The sequence below is a fragment of the Ovis aries genome, chromosome 14, assembly GCF_016772045.2.
Source record: "Ovis aries strain OAR_USU_Benz2616 breed Rambouillet chromosome 14, ARS-UI_Ramb_v3.0, whole genome shotgun sequence".
NCBI classification, from domain to species: domain Eukaryota; kingdom Metazoa; phylum Chordata; class Mammalia; order Artiodactyla; family Bovidae; genus Ovis; species Ovis aries.
This window is the reverse complement of record NC_056067.1, coordinates 1,046,327-1,069,873: the sequence shown is the minus strand read 5'-3', so window position 1 is coordinate 1,069,873 and position 23,547 is coordinate 1,046,327. Positions and strand designations below refer to the sequence as shown.

Here is a 23,547-nt window from a genome sequence, read left to right as displayed (position 1 = left end):
CAGTACATTCCAAATGCAGGCATTATTGTCTTACTGGAAGTCCAGGACCAAACCAGGAATCCGGTTTTGTCAGTCCAATTGAGAAAACATTTCTTGAGAAATTTCTTGAACAAGTACTTGTGCCAAGCATTAACATTCAGAATAAGACATGCTAATATCTAGGCCAGCATTTCCCAACCCAGGTGCTGTGGAATCCTAAATGTTAAATAAGGGACTTCTTAGTGAAGGATCCTGTGCTTGCATCAGGGAAACCTGCAAACTGTCTTGGATAGTTTGATGCTTTGAACACAGCCCTTCCTTGATCCCTTGCTCTCTACTTGTCCACTGGTAGAGACGCTGAAGGATTCCTTGAGGGAAATTCCAGGCAGTTCAGTGGCTAGGACTTAGCGCTTTCACTGCCATGCCCTGGGTTCAATGCTGGCCGGGGAACTAAGAGCCTGCAAGCCTCCCTTGGGGAACTGGCCCACCCCTAAGCACTCCAAATATGGTCTAAGTACATGAGACCTTGCTCTGAAAACTAGGTAGAGATGGAGCTCCCCCTTCGGCGGCCACAGAACTGCTGGCAGAACCGTTCTCAGCTCGCATTCTGACGCAGGCAACGTGAGAGTGCTCCTTGTCCTTGGAGATCGTGTCACCAGGAACTCCCACAGACGCTGTGCCACACCACGCATTACACCAGGACAGGCCTGGAGTCATGGAAAGAAGGAAGCCCTCTGGCTGTGTGATCTTGGTTTAGATACTTCCTCTCTCTGGGCTTACGTCTCCATCTGTAGGCTAGGTATTGATTGGTCCTCAACACTGATGATATTTATCAAAGGCCTTTTCTTCCTCTGATGTTTGTTCCCCTGTGTACACGTGCAGTCCAGACAGTACTACATCACAACGGTTTTGTTAAGTTTTGTGGAAGGGTTCTTGTCGGAATAAACGTGCTATGGAGAGGAACTGGCATAGCCCCCTAAAACAGCCCATCCTGCCTAGGAGCCAAGACTTGGTCTGGGGACTTCCACCGTTAACTTGCCTGGCGCACTTGGTCAGAAGAGTTCCTGGCTGATCCTCTGGGCTTGTGGCCCCCTCCTACTCCACTCTCCGAGGCAGGCTGGGGCCACGTGGCCCTGCCCCGCCCTTGCTGGCTCCAGTTTCTGAATCAGTTGCAGTGGCCTGCTTTCCCCGCCCTTCCCATCAGTCGGGAAGCCTGGACTGTGGGCCGGGGGAAGCCACAGCCTTTCCCACCTGGCACCCACTGCCCCCTGCCCTTGGTACCTGTTCCAAGCCCTGAAGCCCCTTAAAGCTGCCAGCGAAGCCCTAGAAGACTGTATCTTGGTACTTGAACAGGTAAGAAAGTGGTTGATTTTCTCTCACGTGGTTTTCTTTGCCTGACTTGTCCAAAACCCAACTTAGCTGCTTCCTTCACAGATCACAGCAAGAGGGATTTGAGCTAGACTTGAAAAATAGTCCCAGCAAGAAGCTCTGAGTTACGTCTTAGAAAAATGGTGTGAATTCTCTGCTCTGCATTTCTTTTTTAAACCTTTGCTTTCATCAGCTTTGCAGGAAAAAAGCAGATCCAAATAGCTATAAAGCAAGTTACTTCTCTTCGCATTCCCTTCTGAGTTTTGTAAATCAACAAACCCACATTCTTAAATGGTTGTCATGGGTTACTGAGGGCTCTTCCACCGGATATTGCTTTGGTTTTTAGATCTTAATGTATTACTGTGTGCATGAGTTATGTACATGAATTACCTTATCAGAAATTGACTTAAAATTCTCTAAAGGAAAGGAAAAAATAAAATGGCATAAGTTAGCCTTCTTCCTTCAGATGGTTTTGTTGCAACAGTATTCTGAAATTAAAATGAAATGTTCTGCTTTTGCACTTTGCATTGAAACCAACTAACTGATTTTTACATCTGTGCGGCGGCCGCCAGGATATGCATCTTTTGTCCCTTAGTTGTGAATTTAGATTGCTTCCAGGTGTTTCGTGATTAATAATTTGACTTTTATGGACAACTCTGTGGAAATAACTTCTTTTAGATTTTTTTTTCTTTTAATCTCTCCTTGGATTTTATTCTCCATCCAGAATAAATACTTGGGATAAAGGGCAAGAACATTTTTGTAGCTCAGCTCATGTTACACATGGGGTCAGCTCATTCATAAGATTTTCAGGACCGTGATGGCATGAGGGAGTGGGTGGGGAACTTGTTTTCTCTAAATTTTTCAGGAAGTGGGCTGGAGGCAGTTTAGTACAGTGGTTAAGACTTGGCCTTTGAAGGCAGGAGAGCCTGGGCTTATATGAATAGCCGCCGGACCTTGAATCCTTACCTAATAACTTCAATTAGTTCGCATGTAGAATACAGACTTTAAAACTCCTTAGCGGTACAGGATAGGCAGAGAGAGTATTTGTAAAACAGTGTTGGTGCGTAATAAGCACCCTGGAAGGCTCTTTCAAACCTGGGGCTTCCTCTGGGCCATTTTAGATGCAAGGCAGAATTGAGACAGTCACCTCAGGGGCATCTTTTTGACCTCTTACCCCCTTCTAATTCAGCCTCCTGTTAGAGATGTTTTTTGTTTGTTTAACTTTGCCCCAATCTGTGCTAAGGCTGGTGAACTGGGCACTGGGGAACCAGCAGTTCAAATCAGCCTCTTTCTGAAGGTCACTCAGACTCTAAGCCACCAGCCATCAGATCTGAATGCCACCAGTCCCATCTCTTAGCCACCTTTCTCAGAGGGCAGGTCTCAGGGATCACTGGACAGAGTGGAGGTCTCCTCCAAAGCCTGTCAACCCACCTTTGTCCTCCACCCTGGTAGATCCCTGGGAGGCCACATCGAGGCACAGAGAAATGCTCCCAGGCTGGGTTCTAATCCTGGCCATACCAATTCCCGGTCAATGGACTCCTCTGAGTGTCAGTCTCCTCATCTGTAAAATGGGAATGTTAATACCTGCGCTATAGAATTACATGAAATTATAGAACTCAAGCAGCTGGCACTTAGTGGCCCATTACTATGGAAGGTCAAGCCCATGTTCCAGAGCCTTTGGGAAAGTACCAGAATTAGACATAAAAGATAGGCAGAAGACTCATGTTCATTGTCAGTCAACAAACACTCATCATTCATGGTGCTGGATGCTCAGGAGAGATGTATAACACAGGCTCCCTGCTCTTGGTACAGGTGTACAGCCCATCCCAAGGGACAGAGGAGACAGCAGCTGCCTGGGCACTGCAAGATACCCCGCTTGAAAGGGAAGAATAATCTGTGAGGCAGAGATGGGGAGGAAGGAGGACAAGCTAAGCTGGCGTGGGGGAGCCTGGCTTGCGAGTCGGGGCCCGGGGCTCTGGGGCTCTGGTCCAGCTCTGCCATCCTCAGAGCCAGGGTCTTCTCTCCGGCCTCCAGTGAGAGTTAAGGCACTCAGGTTTCTTCCAGCTCCTTCCTTCTGGGGGTCTGCAAAGTGTCTCTGGAGGCCACATCCCCCCACCCCTGCAACACTGTCTGCCCAAGGTAGCTGTCCAGGACCCAGCCTCGGTCTTGGGAGGAAGAGGCATCCTGTCCGAAGTGGACAGCCTGTCCATGTGACCCAGAGAGGCTCCACGGCAGTCTGAGAACGGCGGCCTCTAAGTCTGTGAGAATCCTGGAGCTCCTGGGCTCTGACTACCCCGCACACTTTTGTCTGACAGCCGTGTCCCCCAACTGAGGGGTAGTGCATCCTGGGAATGCACTCCAGAGCTTCCCAGCGGCTGCCGAGAGAGTGCTGTCTGCGCATCTCAGCTAGGAAGGCTCGATAGCCACGCCTGGAGAACCAGCCAGGACTTCCCGTTTGGGGCCATCTTAAGTGGGTGCAGAGGTGGAGGAGTGGGGATGTAGCTACAGTGAGCAAGGTTGAGGTCAGGACGACGAGTTTAAAAGGCCAAAGACATGTGGACTCGCTACTGTGGCCAGCTGCTCAGAAAGGCCAGGCCCTGCTCGTCACGCTTGCTGGGTGCCTCTCGTCTCTCGTAGCATGAAAATGCCCACGTTCTGGCTCAGGATTCTCTCACCACATCCAAGCTTTATCACCCACAGGCCTCCTCAATCTTCCCTTCAAGGAAGGGAATTTGGAGCATGCCATGACGTGGATGAACCTTGAGGATATTAAGCAAAATAAGCTAGACAAAGAAAGACAGATTCTGTATGATTGCACATATGGGAGGTAACTAAGAGGAGTCAAATGCGTAGAAGCAGTAAGTAGAATAGTGGTTGCCAGGAGCCGGGGGAAGGAAGGAATGGGGAAATTATCGTTCAGTGGGTTTAGAGTTTCAGTTTTGGAAGATGAAAAACTTCTAGAGGCAGATGGTGGTGATGGTTGCACAACAAAGTAAATGTACTTAATGCCACTGACATGGACAGTTAGAAACGGCTAAGATGTGTTGTTATGTGTATATCACTATTGTTTAAAACTTGGTGTGTGGGGATAGGTAGTATATGCCTCATAGGGATTAAGAATTGAATGAAGCAAGTGAACTGAATTATTATTAATGTCAGGTTCTGGACACATCCAAGACTTTTTTGCCTCACAAACCCAGCACTGGAGAAGATTCATGTGTCCCTGTGGGGAGTGGCTGTGCTGTTCTGCATGAGATGTTCAGGATGAGGTTCAGGGGAGACTTCCTGAAGGAATGACTGAGGTCCTGCCCAGAGGGCTCCTGGCATTTGTGAGACGAGTAGTTTCCAGACACTGGAAAGTCCCTGGCAAAAAAGAAAAAAAATCACTCCCACTAAGGGACAGTTTGAAAGGGAGGAGATTTTAGATCCACCTGGAGAACCTGTGATCAGAGCTGTTTGAATGTGGGATGGGCTGTCTTATGGAGTACTGAGCTCCCCGTTAGTAGAGGCATGTAAGGAGAGTTTGGGCAAGTTGCAGATGAGACTCTTGCATGAGGCAAGGGTAGGGCCAGAGGGTTTCCTAGGCTCTGTGCCTCTGTGATGTGATCCAGTCCAGGCCTGTGTAAAGATGTGACCCAAGTCAGAGGGAGGGGACAGGCAGGGGGAAGGCATGCTGCCAGCCTTCCCCTAAATAACAGTAATGACAGCTGCTCCCATTCTGGGTACAGACTGTGTTAAATGCTGAACTGGCTTGATCTGAGATCCTCACCACAAGCCCAGATGGTGGGTGCTACTATCGTCTCCATTTTACAGCTAGGAGCTGAGGCCCCGCTGCCAGTTCCCAGGCTTAAGTCTCCTGCCCAAGGTCAGCCAGTAGGCCACAGAGCTGGAGTTAGAACCCAAGCAGCCTGGCGCCAGCCCTCTGCCTCCGCAAGCTGGCTGCTCCCTGCTCCCTGGGTGCTGACACTCTCACAAGGCAGGGATCTAGCAGCTGCCCCGCTCCCTCCATCTGGTTTCTCTGCAGAGCCAGGCCCCACCTGCTTGGCTCCAGGGTTCAAGGTTAACCCTTGGCAGACAACACTGGCCTGGATTGAGAGCTAAGCTCCTGGTCACTCAACATCCCCCTTCGCCTTCTGGTAAACAGGACCCGGCTTGACAACTCTCTTCAAGGTTCCAAGTCTTTCCCATAGCTGTTGAGTGAGTTCATTCTGTCTTCTTTTGCAAGTGTGTTTTTTCCAACGCAGCTCTTTGGGTGCCAAGACCTTGTCTGCATGATTCAGTTTGTCCAAGTTCCTAGGCTTAGCACCCGCAAGTCAACAGATGCCATCCCTAACAGCGGCAGTACAACAGCCTCCTGTGTCCTCAGAGTTAGAGAGGGAGCCCTGGCAGGGGCGGCGGCCTTACACAATGACCCAGCTCGTGGGGCTGGCCTTGACACCTTATAAAGGTGCAGGCAGCTACCATGTAAAGACATCTCTGGACTTCCCTGGGGCCCAGTGGTTAAGTGTTCGTGCTCCTGCTGCAGACTGGTTCCCCAACCAGTCTTCGATCCCTGGTTAGGGAACTAAGATTTCACACGTGGCCAAAAATTTTTTTTTAAATAAAGATAAAGGCATCTCCATGCCAGTTGGGCACTATCTCACCCAATCCATACAGAGCCCAGGATCCTCCCGTATTACAGATGAGGTGACTGAGACTTGGAGAGGTGAATTCCCGTGTTTAGAAATCAGGAGTCTTTCTCTCTCCCCTTGGGTGTCTTGGAGGCTTCACACTGGTAGCTGATCTGACAGCAGCAGGAACAGTGCCACTTGCTGTTTGGCTGTGTAACGCACCCTTAAGATTTCTCCCCTGGTGCCTCCTGGCCCCTCACTGCCACCCTGGGAGTGGGCCCAAGAAGTGCTGTTTCATGGATGAAGAAGGTGATCTGGGGCTTCCCAGGGCCTCTCAGAGGACGGGGTACACCGGGGCAGGGTGGTGACCCTTCTGGTCCTCCTTGCTCTGCAGGCCCCTCCCCCGCCCTGCACTGGTGTCAAGCTGTGGAGCCCTCCTGCTGGCCTCCTTGGAGGCTCTGCCCCGGGCCCCAGTGAAGCAGTTTAGGCACAGAGGCCAGCAGCCCAGCCGGCCCAGAAGAGGCTGGGCTGGGGCCAGGTACTTTCCAGTGTCCTCCCGCAGCTGGGAAACCTTTCTTGGATGACATCTCTGCAGAAGGTGCCTCCCGGTCTTGCTTGCCCTGGTCTGCCTCCCAGCCCAGAGAAGACTCCTCTTCTCCCTGTCCACGGAAGTCACATAGGCAACCTAATCAGCAACAGTGTTCTGGAACCTGTGAGCCTATAATGCATGACTGTTAACCCCAGAGGAGGAAGCTGAGGCTGGTTTAGAATCTGGGACTTAAACTATCTGCTATCTGCCAGCAAAACCCATAATATTGGATGAATCATTTTCCCTGTATACTTTTTCAGTTTTCAGTAATAATTGGTGTTTTTTTTTTAAAGAAAGAAAGTGAAGTCGCTCAGTAGTGCCCGACTCTCTGCAACCCCATGGATAGTAGCATGCACCAAGCTCCTCTGTCCATGCGATTTTCAAGGCAAGAGTACTGGAGTGGGTTGCCATATCCTTCTCCAGGGAATCCTCGCAACCCAGGGAACGAACCCAGGCCTCTCACATTGTAGACAGACGCTTTACCATCTGAGCCACCAGTTGAGGCGAAAATGTCGAGAGCTCCATACAGCCACGCCACCGCAGATACACAGTGCCACACATTACTATTATGGGTTATTAATGTGATAAGCTTGGCACAGTTGATGAATCATTATTAACACATTATTATTATACGGGGAGGGATTGGAGGGACTGGGGGCAGGAGGAGAAGGGACAACAGAGGATGAGATGGCTGGATGGCATCACTGACTCGATGGACGTGAGTCTGAGTGGACTCTGGGAGTTGGTGATGGACAGGGAGGCCTGGCGTGCTGTGATTCAAGGGGTCGCAAAGAGTCGGACACGACTGAGCGACTGAACTGAACTGACTGAATACGTTACTAAAATTCATAGTCTCCATTAGGGTTCACTTTGGCGTTACACATTTACAGGTTTGTTTGTTTTTGGCTCTGCTGGGTCTTCATTGCTGTGCGTGGGCTTTCTCTGATTGCGGCAAGCAGGGGGGACTCTTAGCTGAGGCTCGCAGGTCTGCCGGGAACCTGGGCTCGGTGGTTGCAGGGCACAGGCTTGGTTGCTCTGTGGCACGTGGGATCTTCCTAGACCAGGGGTCAGACCCATGCCTTCTGCATCGGCAGGTGGATTCCCAACCTGTGAACCACCAGGGAATTCCCTACATGGTGATTTAAAAAAAAATTATTTATTTGGCTGTGCTGCATCTTAGTTGCAGCATGCAAACTCTTAGTTATTGTACGTGGGATCTAGTTCCCTGGCCAGGGACCGAACCCTGGCCCCCTGCACTGGGATCACAGAGCCACTGGACCACCAGGTAAGACCCACTTATATGGTGATTAACAGTCTGTACAAATATAGGCAATGTGTTCTTCAGCCCTTGCATCTAATAAGTGGTACCAGTTTTACTGAGTAGAGGATGGTTCTTTATATAACCGTACCTCCTGGGAATATAGCAGGTAAATGCCCAGTTGGCCCAGGCCCTGTGGGAACAATTCCGTAAAGGGTCTGGGAGTCCCTTCCCTCAAGGCGTGGCTTAGACCTCCTGCAAGAACTGTTCCCCAGGCCCTTTCAGGCATGTGAACCTCCACGAAAGACCTCTCGGAGGTTACCTTCCTTCATCACGGGGCTTAGAGGGACGGATGTTGTCCTGGCTTCTGCCTCCAGCCCATCTTGCACAGCAGTGTTCCCTGAGTGTGTTCACCAGGTTACTCCTCTGCTCGCAGCCTGTGCTCACTCCACGATGCCTGGCACACCGCGAGGTGCACGGCACTGAAGGCCTTCTGCAGTCCGGCGTTGTCCTGCCTGTCCAGCGTGCACTCCAGTGACACCCCGATGCGACTCCTCAGCTCTGGACAAAGGACCTTCTCTGCCGTCCCAAGCACTTGCCCTGTAGCCTCATCTCCATTCCGTGCCACTTATCCCCACGTCTCCCTCCTCAGTAATGTCTCTTGTCCCCGTTTTCCATCTTCACCCTCTGGCTTGAGTCTCTTCTCCCCGCCATGAAGCCTACTTGGACCACTTTGGCCGAATTTGATCCATCCTTTTTCAAGCACTTATTACATTTACTGTCCACACCATACAGACGAGCCTTGAATCATTCTGTACGTGTTCTCTGGGCCTGCCTCCCAAGATCACCAACTAGCCTGTGATTTCCCTAAGAGCAAAGAACTGAATCCCCAAGAGCCTATGGTGGTTCTGGGCATATACCGCCTGCTTACTAGCCATTAACAGCAAGACACTGCATATGGAAATAGTCTGTAACTCTCGGGTAAGATAGCAAGATGCCCAATGAGGCTCTTAGTGTTACCATATTCCACTGATTCTAAAACACACCTTTCTCCCACTCCCTGCATTTTAACATCTCCTCTGAAATCAGGATCAACGGCAAATCACAATTTAACTGACAGTTTTTTTCCCTCTTTCTCAGTGTCACATATAATTTTGGTACATTTGATAATCAGTTGTGCATTAGACTTAAGGAGATGCGGTGTTATTGGTTGATGTGAGAATGTGTTTCTGGAATGGATCTGCTGATAAAGCTTCTGGGAGAAATGAGGGGAGTCTAGGAAAGATGAAGGGAAACTGGGTGGAGAGAATGCTGGGGGAGATGACAGATGCTGGGAGCAGTGGGGGATACTAGAAAAGGAGGGGAGGGTACCCTGTTGAGCCCAGAAGCTTTTCAAATCACTCCGCATTTATTCAGCTATTCCTGCTCTTCATGTTCCCATCCTCTGTGCATATGCTATTTCAGAGGCTGATTCCCAGAGGCAACCTCTGGGTCCCTCTCTGAAGTTGCAGGGTGCTCAGGAGAAGGCAGTGGCACCCCACTCCAGTACTCTTGCCTGGAAAATCCCATGGGCAGAGGAGCCTGGTGGGCTGCAGTCCATGGGGTTGCTAAGAGTCGGACATGACTGAGCGACTTCACTTTCACTTTTCACTTTCATGCATTGGAGAAGGAAATGGCAACCCACTCCAGTGTCCTTGCCTGGAGAATGCCAGGGACAGGGAGCCTGCTGGGCTGCCATCTACGGGGTCGCACAGAGTCAGACACGACTGAAGCGACTTAGCAGCAGCAGCAGCAGCAGCAGTAGGTTACCCCTCCAGCTTCAGATTCTTTGGCTTCATCTCATATATTGGGCCTCCCTTAGCTTCACAGTCACGTTCTAGCTGCATAAAGCTGCTGGGTGGGAGAGTGTGGTCTTCTTTTGCCTTCAGACTGCCCTCTAATGTGGAGTTATCAGCAAGGGCTTTGGGGTAAGACATATTCAGATTTAATACTTGCTGTCCCATTTGTTAGCTGTGTGATTTTTGGTAGCTTGTAAAACTTTCTGAGCTTTGGTTTCCTCATCTTTAAAGTGAGGGTGAGAGAATTCCCTGGAGGTCCAGTGGTTAGGACTCTGCACTCTTACTGCTGAGGGTGCAGGTTCAGTCCCTGGTCAGGGAGCTAAGATCCCGCAAGTCGCAAAGCACAGCCAAAAAAAAAAAAAAAAAAAGGGTGAGAATTTCTAACTCTGGTATTGATGTGCATGTGTAGTGGTGGAAAGGAGATTAAATGACATTAAGTGATTGATATCAGCTCTTATTATGTTGCTGCTGATAATCATTGTCCTTTTGTCTTTTTATTCAAGCCAAAGTAGCCCTTTCAGCTACTTCTCACGGACACTGAAGAGGCAGCTACTTCTCACGGACACTGCCTACGTTATCAACCCAGATTTTATGGGCCCCAAACACCCCTGAAGCAGAGGGAGCACGGTCTCCCTGGCCATCCCCAGCGCTGACTGGGAGCTCTGACTCTTTTCCCTCTCTCTGTTAGTTTCCTCTGAGTACCTGGCTGTTGCCTGCTGATCACCAGAGTTTCATTAGAGAAATAAAGAAAAAGGCTGTGTAAGGTTATAGCTAAAACCAACATAAGGAAAAAGAAGTGTAAGTGAGGCTCCTTTTCAATGAGATGTAAGATTTGATAGTTTTTCAGGAAAACTAAAAAAAGATCCAGAAATTCAGGATACAAAATAATCAGCACATTTTTTAATGCATAGTTGAGCTGGATGGACGGCCCCTGGGAAAGACAGTAAAGGAAGTTGGGAGGGAGCAAGGCTGCTTTGCCTTCCCAGAGGGCTCTTCACTGGTCTGGATAACCCAGGGAAGTAGACTGGAATAGCCATAGAGACTAGGGCCAAAGTTTTGAGCCTACAAGAAGCAGGGAAGTAGAAATGAGATCCCCACATACAGCTGAGACTCTCAAGGGTTTAAGCCTCTTTTAAGTGAAGTAAGGCCAGAAAAAATTCAACCACTAAGGCAGAGGAGGAAGCTTTTCTAACCTGGACTGGGTCTGGTTGGAGAAGAGGAAGGCCTCCTCTTAGAAATGTATAATCACATCTGCCCTCTTTTGGATTTGGGATTAAATTTACACTACTCATGTGATCCTAGGGTCTCTAGGCCAGGAAGTGATCATAAAAACTACTCCCAGCTGGAAAATTCATAGAGAAAGAAAATAGAATGCTGGTGGCCAGGATGTGGCCAGTGAGGAGGAGGCGGGAGGAAAGGGAGTTGCTGAATGGATATAGAGTTTCCCTTCTGCAACATGAAGAGTCCTGGAGATTGTACAACAACATGAAAATATTTAGCACTTTTGAACTGTATGCTAAATTTTATGCTATGTATATTTTACCACAATCAAAAAAAACTGCAAAAAAAGATTTGGAGGGATTTCCCTTAAGGATTTCATTCTTGAGTGAGAAAAGTAAGAAATGGAGATGGGTGTTAATATGATCCCCTTTTGGCAAAGGAATTCCAAATAAAGCCAAACTTGATCCCAAACCCCACACTTGTATTTGCCTGTGAATTTCTGTACAGGGCTTCCCATCAGGGTTGCTTGTGTAGGGCTGCAGACGGAGAAAGGGAAGGATAATAAAAAGATTTTGGTGCAACCGAAAATATCTACAGTACCCAGCCTTCACTCTGTCTGCTCTGACCCTGTTTATGAAAGAGGATATCTGATTGTGCGTGCTCGCCTCCATGGGATAAAAAATTAGACTGCTGACTTGCAGATATGCCCCCTGTGCCAATGGAGAAGAAAGCAAGCTATGTGGATCTGGGGATCTTATTTTATTTACACACATAAGCAAACGTCCGTTCTTTGTGTATATACACTCTCATGTCTTGGCGTGAGCATGGAAAAGATGTGGAAAGACAGGTGTCAGCAGCTAACGCAAAGCCAGACACTGATGTAACAGCAAGGCACGTGACATACAGCCGGGAACCTGACGAAAAGCCAGGGCACGTGACATAAAGCTGGGAACGTGACGGAAAGGCAGGGCACCTGACGGAAAGCCTTGGCACCTGAGAAAGCCAGGGCACGTGACGTGGAGCCGGGCACGTGATGTGAACCCAGGGAACGCGACGGAAAGACCGCGCCTGATAGAAAGCCAGGGCACGCGACGTGGAGCCGGACACGCGACGTGGAGCCGGGCACGTGACGTGGAGCCGGGCACGTGACGTAAACCCAGGGCACACGGGGGAAAGAGCACCCGACATAAAGCTGGGCCCCTGACGTCAGGTCGGCCACGCCACACGCCCCCGCCGTTCTGTCGCTTGCGGTGTTGGGAGCGGGAAGTCTGCCGCCAAGGCCACGCTCTGAAGGTTCGGCGGGCTCCCGCCTGCCCTCTGCCGAGGCGCGAGGCCGGCTTGGGTTTGAGGCGCGCTGAGGGGAAGGTGGGGGTGGGGGTGGAACCCGACGGTGCCCACCTCTGTGCCGTGGAGAGAGGGACCCGCCTGGCATCTGTGGGCCCCGCCTCCGGAAACAGACGTTTCTGGAAGCTCTTGAAGAACCACCCTTTCCTGGAGCAGCTTCTCCTCAGTGCGGCGGGCTTTGAAGGCCCGCCCCTCCCAGCCTCGCGTCCTCCGTGCCTCCTTACCCCTTGGCCGCCTGCTCTGTGATCTGGCCTCCCCGCCCGCTGGGCTTGCAGCTTTTTGTCTTCGCGTGCCAGTCCCCGGCACGTGGGAGAGGCTTGGGTCAGGAACGCATGTAGAGCAGAATTTAACTCTGACCCCTCCAAGTTTCAGGGGGCGTGGGCAAGAGTAGGGGTCGTGGTGGAACCAGGGAGGGTCCTGGGTCAGACTGATGTGTGTGATGAGGGCGGGGTGGGGGGAGGTCGGCGACTGATTCCTCCTGGCCCCCGACCTCTCGCTTCCAAGTGGCTTGGGAACAGGGGACTGCCTCTGATTCTACCTTAGCTGCAATACTGGTGCCTGTTACAAAGACAAACCAGGCCTCCCTTGCAGGTCTCTCTGAATTAATTAATTAACATGGTGATTGAATTCTCCTCATGGTAGGCACTGAGCTAGGAATTCAGTGGGGCTTATGTCCCAGAGGGGTGGGAGATTCAAAACTACTAATACATAGTTGTTTAACTACAGCTATGATAGCTATTATGAAACACAGGCCCCATTGCCCTTGGAAGGTGTAACAAAGCAAGTTTGATGATGAGCCAGAACAGAGCCTGTGCGCCAGGGCCTGTGTTCCTGCCAATGGTCTTATTAGAGCAGGGCTTGAACCCAAACTCAACAAGTGTGAGGCCAGACCTTTGCGGGAAGTTGGGCCTTGTGTGACCAGTACACTCCCCATCGCGGGGACCTCTGCAAATACCCCCATTTCCCTTCCACCACTCCTTCCTGACTCAGTTCAAACAGGAGTTTCTCAAACTCCATTTTTCAGATGGGTGAAGTGAGGCCTATGGAAAGGAGCTGATTTGCTCTCTAGGTCCCAAATTAGTAAGGAGAAGCCAAAGCCAGGCTCCCTGGCACCATGCTCAGCCTGCCCGAGTCCCCACAGTCCATCCTCTGTGATGAGCCAAAAAATGAAAAACAAAGCTGCTCTGTTCACCCAGATTTCTGTTTTCTCCATTGTTCTCCACTAGGGACATTCCTGAATTGGTAAAGAAGGGACTGGCTCAGCCTCTCCTGGCAGCTGATTGGCTATGCTGTGCCTAACCAGGATTGAGAAGATAGGAGACAGAGTTAGAAGAAGTTTGAGACTTTGAGGACCTCCCAGCTAGAACAGAGACAGTGACCTCCCACCTGACTCAGGACCCTGTGATCAGGTCAAAGGAGAGGGACACTGCGGGGGTGGAGTGCGCGTGTTAGGGGGTGGGGATGGAAGGCATACAGAGCAGCTGGAGCAAACTGGATCTTCTGTGGGTCCAGGGCAGCAGGCGAAAGTGTCTGGGAGGGTGTGGGTGAGGGGAGGGGGAAATGGGAGGAGAGAGAATTAGGCTGGCAGGGGATGGGGAAAGGGCTTTATGCTCAGGGAACAGCAAGTGCAAAGGCATTGAGGCTAGTCAATCATCATGGGAGGGGAGGGGTGGACTCCAGGGATGAGAGCCTGACCCCTTGGTGATCCTGGCTCCATGGAGCAAAGAAAGGATCATGAGAGTCTTGTCCTGTGAGAGGAGACAGTTGTCTTTTCTCTGCCTTAGGCTGAGAAAAGCAGACAATCCTCCTCTTTCTCCGAAAATGCACATGTGCAATATTTTTCTAGTTTTTGCTTTTTTAAAATTGTGGTAAAATATACGTAGCATAGGGCTTCCTTGGTGGCTCAGATGGTTAAGAATCTACTTGCAAGGCAGGAGACCCAGGTTTGACCCCTGAGTCGGGAAAGATCCCCTGGAGAAGGGAGTGGCTTCCCACTCCAGTATTCTTATCTGGAGAAATCATGGACAGAGGGGCCTGGTGGGCTATACAATCCATGGGGTCATAGAGAGTCAGACATGACCGAGCAACTAGTACACACATACGCACACCATAAAATGTACCATTTTTTAAAAGAGTTTTTTTTTTTTAATGTGGATCATTTTTAAAGTCTTTATGGAACTTGTCACAGTATTGCCTCTGTTGTTTATGTTCTGGTTTCTGGCCTGTAGGATTTTAGTATCCCCCCCCTCCCAATCCCGAATCGGAAGTCAGAGTCTTAACTACTGGACTCTCAGGGCATCCCTAAAAACTACCACTTTAAACACTTTTAAGTGTGCAGCTCATTGATATTAAGCACTTTACAATGTTGCATAACCATTATCACTATTTACAGAACTTTTTCATTATCTCAAACAGAAACTCTGTACACATTAAACAATTCTTCCTTTCTCCCTCTCTCCATCCCCTGGTAACCTCTATTATACTTTCTAGCTCTAGATTTTGCCTGTTCTACATCGTTCAATACATATGAGATTTTTAAAGACTTAGTTTATTATGGTAAAATTGGCATGCAATAAACTGCACAAAAGTGCGCAACTTGCTAAATTTTATTATGCACTTGTTGTTGTTTGATCACTGAGTTGTGTCCCACTGTTTGCAAACCCATGGGCTGCAGCACGCCAGCTCCCCTGTCCTTCACTGTCCCTGGAGTTTGCTCAGATCCATGTTCACTGAGTCAGTGCTGGTATCTAACTATCTCATTCTCTGCCTCCCACTTCCTCTTTTGCCTTCAGTCTTTCCCAGCATTAGGATCTTTTCCAATGAGTTGGCTTTTTGCATCAGGTGGCCAAAGTGTTGGAGCTTAAGATTCAGCATCAGTCCTTCCAATGAATATACAGGGTTGATTTCCTTTAGGACTAACTGCTTTGATCTCCTTGCAGTCCAAGGGACTCTCAAGAGTCTTCTTGCTCACTTCAGCAGCACATATACTAAAACTGGAACAGTGCAGAGAAGATTAGCATGGCCCCTGTGCAAGGATGATATGCAAATTTATGAAGTGATCCATATTAAAAAAAAAAAGTCTTCTTCAGCACCACAGTTCAAAAGCATCAATTCTTTGGTGTTCAGCTTCTTTATGGTCCAACTCTCAACATCTGTACATGACTGCTGGAAAAACCATAACTTTGACTCTACAGACCTTTCTCAACAAAGTGATATCTATGCTTTTTAATACGCTGTCTAGGTTTGTCAAACCTAGACATAGCTTTCCTTCCAAGCAGCGAGCGTCCTTTAATTTCATGGCTGCAGTCACTGTCCACAGTGATTTTGGAGTGCAAGAAAATAAAATCTGTCACTGTTTCCACTTTTTCCCATTCAATTTGCCCTGAATTGATGGGACTGGATGCCATGATCTTAGTTTCTTGAATGCTGAGTTGCATGCAGCCAGCTTTTTCACTCTCCTCTGTCACCCTCATCAAGAGGCTCTTTAGTTCCTCATCACTTTCTGCCATTAGAGTGGTATCATCTGCATATCTGAGGTTGTTGATGTTTCTCCTGGCAGTCTTGATTCCAGCTTATGATTTGTCTAGCCTGGCATTTTGCATGATGTACTCTGCATATAAGTTAAATAAGCAGGGTGACAATATATAGCCTTGATGTACTCCTTTCCTAATTTTGAACAGTCAGTTGTTCCATGTCTGAGTCTAACTGTTGCTTCTTGACCTGCATACAGGTTTCTCAGGAGACAGGCAGGGTGGCCTGGTATATTCTCATCTCTTTCAGAATTTTTCAGTTTGTTGTGATCCACACAGTCAAAGGCTTTAGCATAGTCAATGAAGCAGAAGTAGATGTTTTTCTGGAATCCCCTTACTTTTTCTGTGATCCAACGCATGCTAGCCATTTGATGTCTGGTTCCTCTGCCTTTTCTAAACCCAGCTTGTACATCTGGAAATTCCCTGTTCATGTACTGCTGAAGCCCTAGCTTGAAGGATTTTGAGCATAACCTTACTAGCTTGTGAAATGAGCGCAATTGTACGGTAAGTTTGAACATTTTTTGGCATTGCCCTTTGGGATTCATATGAAAACTGACGTTTTCCAGTCCTGTGGCCACTGCTGAGTTTTCCAAATTTGCTGGCATGTTGAGTGCAGCACTTTAACAGCATCATCTTTCAGGATTTGAAATAGCTCAGCTGGAATTCCATCACTTCCACTAGCTTTGTTCATAGTGATGCTTCTTAAGCCCCACTGGACTTCACACTCCAGGATGTCTGGCTCTAAGTGAGTGACCACACCGTCCTGACTATCCAGGTCATTAAGACTACTTTTGTGGAGCTCTTCTGTGTATTCTTGCCACCTCATCTTAATCTCTTCTGCTTCTGTTAGGTCCTTACTGTTTCTGTCCTTTATCATGCCTATCCTTGCAAGAAATGTTCCCTGATGTCTCCAGTTTTCTTAAAGAGGTCTCTAGTCCTTTGTGTTCTGTTGTTTTCCTCTATTTCTTTCTAGACTCTTCATTTAAGACAGTCTTCTTATCTCTCCTTGCTATTCTCTGGAATTCTGCATTCAGTTGGGTATATCTTTCCCTTTCTCCCTCACTTCTCTTCTTTCCTCAGCTGTTTGTAAAGCCTCCTCAGACGACCATTTTGCCTTCTTGCATTTCTTTTTCTTTGAGATGGTTTTGGTCACTGTCTCTGTACAATGTTACAAACCTCCGTCCATAATTCTTCAGGCGCTCTGTCTACCAGATCTAATCCCTTGAATCTGTTTGTCACCTCCACTGTATAATCATAAGGGATTTGATTTAGGTCATAGCTGAATGACCCAGTTCTTCCCTGGTGGCTCAGACGGTAGAGAATTCATCTGCAATCCAGGAGACCATGTTTGATCCCTGGGTGAAGGGAATGGCAACCCACTCTAGTATTCTTGACTGGAGAACTACACGGACAAAGGAGCCTGGCAGGCTACAGTCCGTGGGGTCACACAGAGTCAGAGCAACTATTTCACTGAACAGCCTAATGGTTTTCCCTACTTCTTGATCATGCACGCAGTAAGCCAAATAATGCCTATACCAGTCACTGCCTAAATTTCCTTGTGCCCTTTTAAATTCCTCTCTCCCCCAAAAACTACTGTCTGCTTTCTGTCCCTGTAGATTATTGGATTTTCTTGAGTTTTAAGTACATGGGATGACACAGTTCATCCTCTTTCTTCTGGGTGGTTTGGTTTCTTTCAGCAGAATTGATTTGAGATTCAGTCATTCATGCTGTTGGGTGCCTCAGTAGTTCATTCTTCTCAAAGCTGAGTAGTATTCCATTGTATGATCTACCATAATTGTTCATCCGTTCACCTGCTGATGAACATTGAGATTGTTTCTAGCTTTCGGTGCTCGTAAATAGAAATTTAGTGGATTTTTGTATGTAGACTGTGTCCTGCAGGCTTCCCTGGTGGCTCAGCTGGTAAAGAATCCTCCTGCAATGCCAGAGACCTGGGTTCGATCCCTGGGTTGGGAAGATCCCCTGGAGGAGGGAACAGCTACCCACTCCAGTATTCTGGCCTGGAGAATTCCATGGACTGAATATCCATGGGGTCACAAAGAGCCGGACACGGCTGAGCGGACTTCGCTTCACTTCACTTGTGTCCTGCAACCTTGCTGAGCTCTTTTAATGACTCATCTTGTTCTCAGTTTTAGGGACAGAGCATTCAGTCGTTCATCATATAAGTTTCTCACAGACGGCCTTTTGCAGCTTGAGAAAACTCCTTCTCTTCATAGTTTGCTGAGAGATTTGCTGGGAGTGGAATGGTGGATTTTGTCAGAGGGACAGAATCTACTGCATCTGCTAAGGTAATCATTGGTTTTTCTTCGTTAGTTTGCTAATGGTGGTGGGGGCGGAATTCACAACGCTTGATTTTCAAATGTGAAAGCAACCCTTCATTCCTGGTACTGCCTGTGAGATTAGAGTAGGACGTGCCTCTGGAGAATCAGGGGCCTTGTCCCTCAAGGAGACCAGGTTTTGTGCTCAGTCATGGGGAGGGGGCAAAGGGCAAGGGCGGGGAGAACCCCAACGTCAGACATAGCTGCCTGCACCTGCCACCGCAGAGGAGCCGCCCCAGGAGAGCCAGGGCCCAGTCAGGGGCGCAGCAGCTCGCCACGGGGTGTGCGTGCGCGCACGCGGCTTGGGCGGTCCCCGCTCGCAGCCTCTTTGCCGGATCTTCCGCACCGCACTTGCCTCTCGGGGAACTCTCGGCCTCTGTAAAACGGAGCCGGTGACGGCTGGGCAGCCAGAGCGCAGGGACCAGACCCAGGAGGCCAGTCTGCATTCCCGAGTGTCGTAGAAACGACCTAGCAGGCCGTGAGCTCCTTGGCAGTTCCCTTCTCCGTGAAATGAAGGTAATGGTGCTTCCTCCGGGGGCTGCTCTCTTCAGTGAGCCCATGGTGACAGACCACTTAAATAAGTCGGATAAAAGTGGCCAATGGACGATGTTCCAAGCTAATGCCCCTCACTCATCAGCTGTGTCCTGCCGCCAGTGGCCGACTCTCTCAGCCTTAATCTCCTCACTTAGAAAATGGAGATAACATTTTTATGAGATGTGGGCACTGATGACAATTCAGTGTCATCAGGCAAACGGATGAGCAAGCACCTGGCACAGTTCCTGGCACATGGGAAAAGCTGGGTAATGTGCAGGCGTCTCAGGCACCCAGAGCCGGGGTGGCTGCGATGGAGCCTGCCCTGGAGCTGGAGGAGCCACAGAGGCAGCCAGGGGCAGGAGGGTACCCTGGCCTGGTTTAAGTGTGCAGTGCTGTGCGCTTGAGAGATGCTGTGCCATGGAGTGGCACTCTCAGCACCCCTGCCAGACTGGCATGGTCCTAGTGCCCCACCCAAGTACCAGCAGAAAGGGGGAGGCTCAGAGCTAGAACTGGAATCCAGATTCCCTTGGTCTTTTGGGAGGTTTGTGCCTGTCTAAAAGGGGAAGGATCTCCCCAGGGCTGGTGCTAACTCTGGTCCCACGTTGAGGGAACTGGGAGAGGATAAAGGAATTGAGTAGCCAAGGAAACTCTTGGTGGATTCTCTCCTTCCCCATCTTGGCCTTGGGCTGGGTTTTCCCTCCAGCTTCTTAGGCTGAGTGTTTAGCTGGCCTAGTTCTCCTTCTCTATTGGCATTTCAGCATCTGACCCAAATGCCCTACTCACGCAGATGTTGTCCATCAGATGTTACCGTCTTCTAGGTCCATTAGGCTCTGGGGACACAGTGATGGGGTCAGAACAACACTCATGATTACAAGATAACACCCATGTGAACACAGTTAAAATGATGGCAGAGACCAGTGACCTGCAGAAGGGCCACAGAGAGTGCGGCAGGGAATGGCCTGGGCTGGTCAGAGAAGTGTACAGTGCTGTGCACTTGAGGTGCCTGTGATATTTCAGTTGACATAAAGGAGTCAGCTGGGCAAAATTCTGGGGTGGGGCATTCTAGGCAGAGGGAACAGACAAAGTCCTTAAGGAGGGGTCAGTCTGATGAGTAACTGGCAGTCAGAGCGGGATAGTGGGTGGAGCTAGGGGAGGGGTCCCGTTGCAGTGGGGGAGGGGGAGGGAGCTGTGAGCACTTACTCTAAGTACAGACTCCAGGATTCTTCTGAAAATGAAAAAAATCCTTGTATTCTTTTCTTACCTTCTGTCTTTTGTGATTTAGAGGGCCTCTTGTTTGGAAAAATATTTGAGAGTCTCTCAGAACTGGAAGTATTGGCGCCCATCAGGTTGCCTTTAGCCACTGTTATTTCTACTCCTGAACTGCCGCGGACAGTAGACCTCATGATGTTCTCTAAGTCACCTTGCCAGAGTTACTTGATGGGGTCATATCCCCTGGCAAAGGGTATGAAAGCCCAGCCTTCTTGCCCTAGGCTGGGAGGACTCTGATGTTATTTAAAAATGCTCTAGACCTCCACAACATGCCCTTCCCTATCCTCTCCCCTTGCTCCTTCATCTGAAGGTTTCTCTGGAAAGCTTGCCCTCAAAAACTCATGTACAACTGAACCCCTGTCTCAGGTTCTCCTTCTGGGGAAACCAAACTTAAGCCACCAGGGACCATGTGTTTTTTGGACTAGAAATTGAGATTCACATCAGGTGGCCAAAGTATTGGAGCTTCAGATTCAGCATCATTCCTTCCAATGAATATTCAGGACTGATTTCCTTTAGGATGGACTAGTTGGATCTCCTTGCAGTCCGAGGGACTCTCAAGAGTCTTCAGCACCACAGTTCAAAAGCATCAATTCTTTGGTGCTCAGCTTTCTTTAATAGTCCAATTCTCACATCCATACATGACTACTGGAAAAACCATAGCTTTGACTAGATGGGCTTTTGTTAGCAAAATAATGTCTCTGGTTTTTAATATGCTGTCTAGGTTGGTCATAACTCTTCTCCTTAGCCCAGTTCTGTTGGGTTTGAGGTCATAAGTGAAAGTGAAAGTGTCCGACTCTTTGCAGCTCCATGGACTGTAGCCTACTAGGCGCCTCTGTCCATGGGATTTTCCAGGCAAGAATACTGGAGTGGGTTGCCATTTCTTTCTCCAGGAGATCTTCCCAACCCAGGGATTGAACCTGGGTCTCCCACATTGTAGGCAGACGCTTCACTAGGGAAGTCCATTTGAGGTCATGTGTGTGTGTGTGTGTGTGTGTGTGTGTGTGTGTTAGTCACTCAGTCGTGTCTGACTCTTTGCGACCCCATGGACTATAGCCCACCAGGCTTCTCTGTCCGTGGAGTTCTCCAGGCAAGAACAGTGGAGTGGATTGCCATTCCCTTCTCCATTTGAGGTCATAAGGGAGCCATATATCAGGAAATTCCTCAGCTTTCCCAAGGATCAGCTTCCCCACCCCATTTCTGCTTTGCCTCACCCTCTTCTGCCCACAGTCAGACCACACATGTTGAGAAGCACTCTGTGGCTTCCTCAGGTTTCAATTGCAAGGCCTCTCAAAGGTTTGAGTCGATGGAGGGGAAGGTGACTCAGCTAAAGAAATAATTTGGCCAAAAGTGCATTTTGGAAAAGAATAGACTGGTGATTTGAGCTAAGCTCCCTGGCAAGTGATTGGTTTCTCAGAAGCGTAGAGGGCTGTGTATGATGTAGTAAATTTCCATACCATTTTCTAAAGGGCTGGTGTCAATTGCTGGCTGAGGCAGGCTTGTGATATAGGTCTGGGGATGGCAGCCCCCATGGCAGAGTTTCACTTTTCTGTCCAAGTGGTCTTGGGTAAGTCATTTACTTTTTCCCATACAGTTTCCTTGTCTAAACAAATAGAGCTGGATAGTCCATGGTCTTGGTCCTCAAAGTGTAGTCTGTAGACCAGGAGCATTTACAACGCCTGGGAGCTTGTTAGAAATGCAGAGTCCTGGGAATTCCCTGCCAGTCCAGCGGTTAGGACTCTGTGCTTTCACTAGCAAGGGCCTGGATTCAACCCCTGGATGGGAACGTAAGATCCCGTAAGCTTCATGGCATGCCCCCCTATCCCACCAAAAAAATAAAAAAGAAATGCAGAGTCCTGGGAATTTCCTGGTTGCTCAGTGGTTAAGACTCCATGCTTTCACTAGTCTGGGAGAATTTCTGGTTGGGAAACCACGATCCTGCAAGCCACACGGTATGGTCAGAAAAGAAAAAAAAAGAAATGCTGAGTCCTGGCTCTCACCCTAGATCTTAGAAATCTGTATTTTAAGAAGGTTCCCAGGTCATTTGTTTACACATCTCAGTTTGAAGAGCCCTGCTCTGAAACAGACCACTCAAATGTGGTCCTTAAACTAGCGTATCAGCATTACCCGAGCTTGCTAGAAATGTTAGTACATGGGCCCCAGACCTACTGAGCGACATCTCAGGAGCCTGTCTTTTAACAGCCTCTCCAGGTGGTTGTTAGGCACACTGACCTTTGATAAGCACCCTTCCTCAGGTCACATTGATCCTAGCAGAGGTTTGGCTGTTGTATGTGTATATGCTAAGTTGCTTCAGTCGTGTGACTCTCTGCGACCCCATGGACTGCAGTCACCAGACTCCTCTGTCCATGGGATTCTCCAGGCGAGAACCCTGGAGTGGGCCACCATGCCCCTCTCCGTAGCTGTTGTACATGCAGGGCTTGTTTAGTGCCAGTTTGTGGTTCTGGAAACACTCACATACCCGTACTCCACAGCATTTCTGGGGTCTTTAGCTTTGCTTTGGCAAAGAGAAAACTGAAGTTTAAGGGAGGTTAAGTGAGTTGCCCAAGATCTTTCTATCTCACGATGTTTTTCAATAGCATTATTGACTGACACAAGATGTTTCTGGCAATGTGAGTTAGCTATTACACGGTAATAAAACCCCTCGTGAATGTGAAACATTACCTGTTGATAAACGACAGAGGCTGTTTTCTTATTGGAGTATAGTTGTGTACAATGTTGTGTCAGTTTCTGCTGTACAATAAAGTGAATCAGCTATATATAATACATATATCCCCTCCCTCTCGAGCCCCCCTCCCACAGCCCTCACCCCTGCTACCAGATAGACGCTCTTGGAACATGAGCTGGAGAAGATTTTGTGGGTCTTGATCAAGTTTTTGAAGCTCGTGAACTGCAGCTCTTTTTTTCTTGTTTCTTGTTTTGAACAGTAATACATTCTCATGGTTTAAACATCGTATAATAAAGGACTGCTGCTGCTGCAGCTAAGTCACTTCAGTCGTGTCCTACTCTGTGCGACCCCATAGACAGCAGCCTACCAGGCTCCCCCGTCCCTGGGATTCTCCAGGCAAGAACACTGGAGTGGGTTGCCGTTTCCTTCTCCAATGAGTGAAAGTGAAAAGTGAAAGTGAAGTCACTCCTCCGTCCCTGGGATTTTCTAGGCAAGAGTACTGTAGTGGCTTGCCATTGCCTTTTCCGTAATAAAGGACTATAGTCAAAGTTTTTCTATCACTCTTGTTCCATAGCCACCCAGTATCCTCCTCCCCTAGAGAACTGGTTTTAGTTTATTGGATTTAACCTAATTAATGCTGAGCCTTTACAAAGCTCTGGAATCTCCTGATAGAAGGCTACCCTCATGACCCCCCAAATCTCTGGACTTGCAGTATATACATTTCCCCAGTTCACTTCATCATCCTGACAAAAAGTCCATCAAATCGGTTAACAAGCATCTTCTCTTAAGGATACACCATCTTGAAGAGGTTCTGAGCTGCTGCTCTTGGATGCTGTTATGTGTATTATTCTAATACAGCATTTCTTTATGCAAGTATAAACGTACATAGATATGTATAAGTGTGTTATATATAGCATATATTAGCTGTGAAATAGCATCCGTGTCTATGTCTGTATAATGCTCTGTCACCTCTGCCAACGCAATTTAC

The 23,547-nt window shown here is 48.7% G+C and overlaps 1 protein-coding gene and 1 non-coding gene across 8 annotated transcripts in view; both read left to right on the top strand.

The window, feature by feature from the left end:
- Positions 1 to 1,178: 1,178 nt before the first annotated feature.
- IL34 (interleukin 34) overlaps positions 1,179 to 23,547 on the top strand; it is a 60,122-nt gene continuing 37,753 nt past the window's right edge. For 3 of the 7 annotated variants that reach the window (XM_042231453.1, XM_012189524.4, XM_042231449.1), the window contains exons 1-2: positions 1,179 to 1,332; positions 17,885 to 18,043. The gene's annotated coding sequence lies outside the window, so the exon portion shown is untranslated. Of the gene's footprint in view, positions 1,333 to 13,433; positions 13,617 to 17,884; positions 18,044 to 18,403; positions 18,590 to 23,547 lie in introns of those variants that run through there. The other 4 variants (XM_042231452.1, XM_042231450.1, XM_042231447.1 and 1 more) reach the window with 4 other exon arrangements.
- Positions 15,171 to 15,277, top strand: LOC114118158 (U6 spliceosomal RNA). The gene has a single exon (XR_003591701.1). It is a non-coding gene; the product is annotated as a U6 spliceosomal RNA (small nuclear RNA).